We start from the raw sequence: 8,246 nt of genomic DNA on the forward strand, positions 1-8,246 counted from the left end.
TGAATTTCACATACATATCTCTTTTACTAGGAATACAGGACAAGCCCTAAAACTACCACTAATAAAATTATTTTCAAAACTTATACAGAAAGCTAAATGAATGATAGGTGAGGCAAAATTGTAACACTGAAGGTACTTAAGTAAGCCATAAGAAAATAGGAAAAAGGAGTCAAGAAAGAGAACAAACCAGCATCAAAATAGGAAACAAATCCTAAGAAGCCAAAAGTTACATTAAATATAAATGGACATCAATCAAAAATATAGAGGGTTATATAGGCAAAGCACTGAAATCAGGAGGTAAGTTTTAAAAATGACTCAACTGTCTGTTTATAAGAAATACTTCAACTATTTTTAATAGGCTGAATGAAAGCACATGGTAGACAATAATACACCATTAAAACACAAATCAAAAGAAAATCTGTATGGGATCGGAGAATTGACTTAGTGGTTATAAGCACGTGCTCTTCCAGAGGACCTAAGTTCAGTTCCCAACACCCAGGCTGGACACCTCACAACAGCCTGTAACTCCATCTTCAAGACATCAGATGGCCTCTTCTGGCCTCCACAGGCACCTGCACACATGTGGCATACATAAGACACATAAGATACATATGCATATACATAAATAATGGAGGAGGCTGGCCATGGCAGGGCAAAATGGCAGACGTGCTGAGCATCAGGGTGAACCTGGAGGCTTTTTCACAGGCCATCGGTGCCATCCAGGTGCTGTGCTCTACCATGACAAGGGTGTTCAGCTGCCTGAAGGATGGAACAAGGAGACACTGGACATCTGCGAGGCTTTCATTGCACACTTCCAGGACAACCTGCATTCCGTTAACTGGGATCTCAACGAGCTAGAACATCTGAGCAGGCCTTGTATCTGGCCTTTTGAATCAACAGTCCTTGATCTGCAAATCAGATGGGCATGTCTGCCAAGTGTCCTTCACAAGCTCAACCCACCATTCTGGTTCTCCCACCTCAATATGTTGATGATGTGATCAGCCGCATTGACAGGATGGTTCCAGAAGTGTCCATCCACTTATCCAGACCTGTTGGGGAACCCTGCTGTTAAGGTCGACTCCTTTCTCAGCAGGGGCTTCCTGCGTGACTTATCTGGAAAGTGCCTCCAAGCACGGATGCCTGGCCTTATTTGGAACATGACCTTTGGCATAGTAACCAGCAATAAAACTGTCCCCAGGTTTTTTCTATATGATAATTAGGCATTGCCCCATAGTCGGATGATAGGATCCCCCTACCACATGTAAATAAAGCATACTATGAGCACCTATCAGCTGAAGCTTTGGCTGCCGCCTCCACACTATATTTTCCCTGACCCCCACTGAATAAACGGAGCTGTATCACTGAATCTGACTCCCCGGAAGGTCTTTTCTGTCCTGCTCACTGGCCATCCTGACCCTGTTCGTCACCTCTGCTCCCTTTGTTCTTGTGGGTCGGTGGCCAACGGCCCACGAGGGGAGGGAGAGACCCACACAGACCCAATGGGACATCAGCAATGCTTCTGGTGACCTTGGAAAAGGTGTTGAAAGTGATCATGGTCAGGAGGAGCCTGTTCATTGATGGTACAATAGCGAAGGGGCATAATGAAAACATCTACACAGAAGACGGCAAGCAAGTATTTCAGAAAGTTACAGACCATGCCACCCCTGCCCTGCTCCACTATCAACTGCCCCAGATGCCAGATGTTGTGGTCAGATCCTTCATAACCTGGTTGAGAAGCTACATAAAGCTGTTCTAGGCCCTATGCCAGGGCTGCAGGAAGTTTCTGCAAGATGGCCTTCCCCCGACACGGAGGGACTTCCAAACCCTGGAGGCCTTCCACGACACCTGCCAGCAGTGACCCTGGACCCAGCCCTTCCAGACCAGCCCTGAGAGGTGGCCTGAGTCCTTCACCACACAGACATCTGTTAGCTGCTCTCCCTCTGTCCTTCCCTGCTAGCAGAACTGTCCCTATCACCAGTGCCCTGCCGCAGGGCGGTCTGCAGCATGGCTTTGTGCCAGCATCCCCAAGCTGGTCCCCCTGGACCTGTTTTGAAGTTTCTGTGAGCTGTTACTGGAATGAGCCCCTGTATTCTTTTTTGTCATGCAAAGTTGGGATTTGGTTTAGTTTGGTTTTTTTAACTTATTTTTATAAACATAAGCTTTTTGTACACCCCCACCCCCGCCACCAAAAAATAATGATGGCCCTCAATCAAGGCCTACAGTTTGTTAAAGCTATTGGTTTCAAGCAGGTGCCTAAAGAAATGTCTTTCTATGGTCTGTTGGCCATTTCAGAAATTTGGAAATATAATGGTAGATTGATTAGAAAGAAACGTGATTAAAAATTTTTTAGAAAAAATAATAATGATGAACTTAAAAAAGAAAGAGGGAAACTGTCTACACTGATATTGGATAAAGGAGACGTCACCATAAATAAAATGACCAGATGTTGGGTGGGAACCTGCAGGGCTATAAGACAGTTAATCCTCCAGGTAGACCCGGACAGTCCATAAGACTCCAGTAACTCCAACAACAACAGGAAAAGGTGCTGGGAGGTCACGTCCCAGTTTCAAGCAACTAGCATACGCTTCTAATATGTGTAGGACCCAACTTGAAATACTGTATTCAGTTGTTTTATTGGGTCCTTACCAAACTAAAAGCAATTTACATGACTGCCATTGTTCTTCATGTATGTTAAAACCCCAGAGAGGTTCAGCGTTCTTCCCAAGGGGAACTACTAACAATTCCAGGTTCTTTTTACTCTTTATTTTGCTTCTAATAATTCCTCTCTAACCATTTAGGACACAAACAACATAATTCTCATAGTTAACACTATTATTCATATCTCCCTTGTGAGTCATCAAAACCTCAAAGTATTCTTTAGTAGAAACAACACAAAACATTACTGGATCCCAACTGATTCACAGGGCAAAGAAGTCCTTGAAGGTGTCAGTAAGAAAAAAAAACAGACTAGCAAAGTACGGCTGGAAAGTGGCTGATTCTGAGAAAGACAGAAGCGATCCAAGCATTTGTGACAACTGCCCTGTGAGCTGGATAGTATACAATTCAAGGGATCCTATCAACATAAGCTAAAATATGAAGTATCACCATCATGAAGTATCACCAGTCAGAATCTGTAACAACACGCTCAGCCATTTATGGAACCCAAAACAGTAACAATGGTGCCAGAAGGTAATAGCCTCAATTCTGAAAGTCTGGAGCCTTGTTCTCAGCATCTGCCTGGACCTTGGGCTCTGCAGTAGAGACAGCTGTCCAGCTCAGTAGATCTAATCCTCGCAGCCTAGCCTGTTGTGTATAACTAACCAGAAATGGCATGCCCCAAACTTGAAATGAATCCAAAATTGCAAGATTTTATTTTCCCAAGCAATTGTTTTCCTTTCAATGGTGATTATCACCAAACTTATTAAAAACAAATTTTATAAACACATTTTCATCAATTTTAACAAGATCCAGGTAGTTGATCACAGATCAGTATTCACCAATAAATGAGCACTTGGGAGTCACTGAGTTATTGTGTTAGTCAACTTCACATAGTGGTGAGAATTGAGAAAACCAGCCTAAAAGAGGAAAGGCGTGGTGGTTTGAATGAGATGCCCCCCCATAGGCTCTAAGAATTTGAACATTTGGTTCATAGTTGATGGAGTTGTTTGTGGAGGTCATGGAACCTCAGGAGGTGTGACCATGCTGGAGGAAGCACATCACTGGGGGCGGCTTTGAAAGTAAGCCATGTCCCATTTCCAGGATCTGTCATACATGCCTGAAGATGTGAGTGATCAGCTTCCTGTTCTGCCTGCCTCCTGCCACACCTCCCAACCTTGATGGACTCTTATCCCTTTAGAACCATGAGCCAAATAAACTCTTCCTTCTGTAAGTGGCTTTGATCGTAGTGTTTTGGTTTGTTTGTTTGGGGTTTTTTTGTTTGTTTGTTTTTGGTTTTTGGTTTTGTTTTGTTTGTCTTTTTTGAGACAGGGTGTCCCTGTAGCCCCAGCTGTCCTGGAACTCACTATGTAGACCAGGCTGGCCTTGAACTCACAAAGATCTGCCTGCCCCTGCCTCCCAAGTGCAGTTGTAGTGTTTTTATGTTTGTTGGTTTGGGGTATTTTTGTTTGTTTGTTTTTTGTCTTTTTGAGATAGTGGCTCCCTGTAGCCCCAGCTGGCCTGACACTCGCTATGTGGACCAGGTTGGCCTCAGCCTCACAGAGATTTGCCTGCCTCTGCCTCCTGAGTGCTGGGACTAAAGGTGTGCACCACCACGCCCAGCTTGCTCATCGTCTTTTATCACCGCAACAGAAAAGTAACTAATACAAAGGATTTCTTCAGATATGAAGGTATCAATCTGTGGTTGGCTGGCTCCATTTCTGTGTCTGCTGTGAGGCAAAGCATCATGGCAGGGGCACATGATAAAGCAAACTCACTCACAAGGAATCAATGTGTGGGAGAGGAAGGGATAGGGTCCCAATGTATGCTCTAATGACACACCCACCATACTTCCTCCACCCCCCAATGGTTCCATCACTTTCCAATACCACCCAGTGGGAAACTAAGCCTTAAACAATGGCCTCTGGAAGACAATGCAGATCCAAACCATAATAGCTAGAAATTAAGGATGAAAAGACCAAACAAAAAATGAGAGAGAAGATGTTTCCACCTGTGTCCTGTTCATAGCCTTGTCCTCCCATCCTAATGCCCAAGGATGCTAATTGGATGATAATTTCTGATCCAACTCTCACAGATATCTGAGCTCTAAACCATCTAAAATGCCTAGCTTGGATGGCAGTCATCAGCACAAACTTGCACCAGACTTCCCAAGGGCATCACCACCAACACTGTTACCCAGAAATGTGGACCACATGGAGCAGGATTGACCAGGAGAGTCCAGGACAAACATGGCGACTAACGTTATCTGAACAGAAATGGCCAACAGCAGCCCATGCCTCTAAAAATTCTCCATTTAGAGAATTTTTCAGAGTTTTAAATATATATATATCATAGATCCTACAAAAATATTACTTGAATTAAATGAAATTTCTTTAAGTAAAGAAATACCTGAGACTTTGTAGTAAATGGCAGCATTCCGTCCAGAGAGGAAAGGCAGAAATAATCACACAAGTGGATGCTATGGGTAACGTGTGTCCCGTCAGAAGCATAAAGCATAAGGTGGGCCTTTGGGATCACTAAAGGCCACATGTGGGACTCAGGGTTGTGAGCTTTCTGTGTCTGACCATCTGAGCCCTTCACCATGCCATGACTAGCACACAGAAAAGATTTAGCACAGTGTTCTTGGATTTCCAGAGCCATAAGCTAAATAAACCTCTTTTCTTTATAACTTGGTCTGTGATTTTCAGTTATAGTAACCAAAAAAAAAAAAATCAAGACAGTGAGTCTGAATTCTGACCTTGGGTCAGAGGCCGGTATGGGCTGACTGTTAGGGAAAGAGAAATTTTACTGCTTGTTTGAATTTACTGCTTGTCTGAGTTTACTGCTTGTAACCAATTAACTCAACTGGAGACACAGGCATCCGGAGATAGGGGCAAGTGCTGCAGCCCCCGGAGCCTGACCTGTCTGGTCTGAGTCATGTCTGTAGGCATGTCCGCTTACACAAGATAACAGGAAAGAGTCGTGCCAGGCACATACCACCCACCCTTCCCCGATTGAGACACCTGAAGGGGGTTGTAACATTTTTTGTTATTGGTTTGTGAAATGCTTACTTTAAAACTATTGGCTGTATAAACACGGGCTTTTGTGTAATGGTTGTGGGAGCCTATATAATCTTTACCTGAAATTGCCTCAGGGTCGATCGCTCTAACCAGACCTGTGTGTCTTGGAAGGACGGTCGGCCCCAGCTAGCTGGTTTAATAAAACTCTGCTTGATTTTTGCATCTCCATACTCGTGCATTTGTTCTCCAGAAGAGACCCCCTGAGTCACAGACCCTAACATTTTGGGGGCTTGTCCGGGATTCGTGGGGGGCTTCTGGGGAGGACCTTGTCCTGAAAGGTCCATTACTGCCAGCAAAGGGGGAACCCTCCAAAGTGAATCTGCCTAAGTGAGCTCAGGGCCATATGACTTTGTCAGGGAAGCCTGCCTAGCACTTCACCTGGATCTTTTAGAAAGCAGCCATCATCTCCAACACGGTGGGTTACATCTTCATGTAACTCCAGCAAGAAAATGAACTGGTCCAGGAAAGCTGAAACTTCACATGCCCTGAAGTTAACACTTTAATGCTGAACTCAGCCAGCTGCCTGATACAAGATCTTGGGGAAAACAGTTAATGTCACAGAACCTCCATTTCCAACTCGTGAGAAGGTCAGCGTGCCTCCAACTCAGAAGCTCTTAGAGGTAAAATGAGGTGATACAGGAAAAGGCACCTCCATGCCGGAAGGCCTACCCTGCCCCTTGAAGAGCCCAGTGGATGCAGGATTCAGAAGAACATTTCTGAGCTCTGAATGTGATGGCACCGCTCCTATGAGACTTGAAAGACAGATGAGAGGATTTGAAGTCGAACAAAGATAAACAGCAGAGCATGGAGTTTAAAAACATCATTTCTGATGACACGGGGAATAAATTGACTGCGCTAATCTCCCTTTGTGTTATCTACTAATTAACAATATCTTTTAATTAAATAAAAGCAGCGTTTGTGACAAAGAAAGAGCTATTCTTTAAATTCGGGTTATTTAATTCCCACTGCCATATAAAGGACAATTTATTTCAAGTATGGAAAAGCTCTGGGGTCTATTATCTATGCAAATCAGGCAAGTTCCTCAAAAAAATTTAAAATACAACTACCATATTATTCTGCTATTCTGCTCCTGGAAATGTGCTCAGAAGAATGAAAGCATACCACATACTTAGATATCCATGTTTACTGCTGCCCAATTTTCCATTTCTAGGAAATAAAATCAAACTAGATGCTCACTGATAAATGAATAAATAATATGTATATTCAAAAAAATACACATGTATATACTGGAATTTAACTCAGCCTTAAAAAGAAATGGAGTTGCTCTAGTGTCCTGGTCCCAGCACCTTCTCGGGGTAAGTCCTTCGTGGCCCACCGCACCTTGACTTGCCCAGCCTCTTTCACCCTCCCAGCTCCCCTGCCATGTCTCTCCTCCTAGCCTGGGTATAGGCCCATTTCTTGTCTTGGCACCCCAAACACCAGGGCTAACCTCTTGGCCCAGAGCAACCACTGCTTCCTGATCCTTTGCATCCAGACCAACCCAGTTCCTCCCTGCAGCCCCCAGGAGTCCTCTGGGCCTGGGCCTGCCCTCACCTCCCTTTACTTCCCTGGGCTGCACAGCCTCCAAGCATCCTGAGACCAGCGTCTATCCTGGCCCTTCTCCCAGGACAGCCCAGCCCCCAAATTCCTGAGGGCAGCATATTTTCTGGAGGGACACAGACCTTAGGAGAAAGCCTGAAAGCATCTGAGCCTCAACTCACTTGGGCCTCTGTGGGAACTCCCAAAGACAAAAGCAATTAGGTCACTCCAATATAAAATCAAAAGAGAGAATCTGAAGCCTTGACCAACCAGCTTTTCATGCCCAACAATAAACCACAAAGGCACATAAAGTTTACAAAAAGAAGCAGATCTAAACTCAACAAAAGAAGGCTTGAGTCACCCAGAAGAATCAGAAACTAAAAAGGAAATTCACATGTCAAAGTCACAGAGCAAAAATAATAACATGAAAAACCAAAATAACATATCCCCACCAAATACCAGTAGTCCTCTAGAGGAGTACAATGAGAACTCCCTAGAGATAACACAGGACATGGAACTCAAAAGAACAGTTATAAACATGATAAAAGAATTGAGTGAATTTAAAGAAGACACAAACAAAGAAACCAAAGAACTGAAGGAGGATAGGGATAAACTTCTGAATGAATTCAGAAAAGAGTTAGAAATATTGAACAATACTCAGGCTGAAATGAAGTAGGAAGTGAAGCATTCAGTAAGCCAATTAGAAACGACAGGAGAAAGGCACAACAACAAGATGAATGAAAGGGAAAACAGAGTATCAAGACTGGAAAATAAAGTGGACAAACAAGACCACTCAAGCAAAGATTATGAAAAATTTAAGAAATCACAAGAATGGAATATGCAGGAATTGTGTGACATCATAAAAAGACCAAACTTACTAATCATAGGCATACAGGAAGAAGAACCCCAAGATAATGGCATGGACCAGATCTTCAACAGAATCATGGAAAAAAATATCCCAAAATTAAAGAC

The 8,246-nt window shown here is 43.7% G+C and overlaps 1 non-coding gene and 1 pseudogene across 1 annotated transcript; both read left to right on the plus strand.

The window, feature by feature from the left end:
• The first annotated feature begins 657 nt into the window (after positions 1 to 657).
• Positions 658 to 1,858, plus strand: LOC103734274 (annotated as a pseudogene).
• A 340-nt stretch (positions 1,859 to 2,198) lies between these two features.
• On the plus strand, positions 2,199 to 2,335 carry LOC115070384. The gene has a single exon (XR_003849551.1). It is a non-coding gene; the product is annotated as a small nucleolar RNA SNORA2/SNORA34 family (small nucleolar RNA).
• The last annotated feature ends 5,911 nt before the right edge of the window (positions 2,336 to 8,246 follow it).

This window comes from Nannospalax galili, unplaced genomic scaffold (genome assembly GCF_000622305.1).
Source record: "Nannospalax galili isolate Female #2095 unplaced genomic scaffold, S.galili_v1.0 scaffold215, whole genome shotgun sequence".
Classification (NCBI taxonomy): Eukaryota; Metazoa; Chordata; class Mammalia; order Rodentia; family Spalacidae; genus Nannospalax; species Nannospalax galili.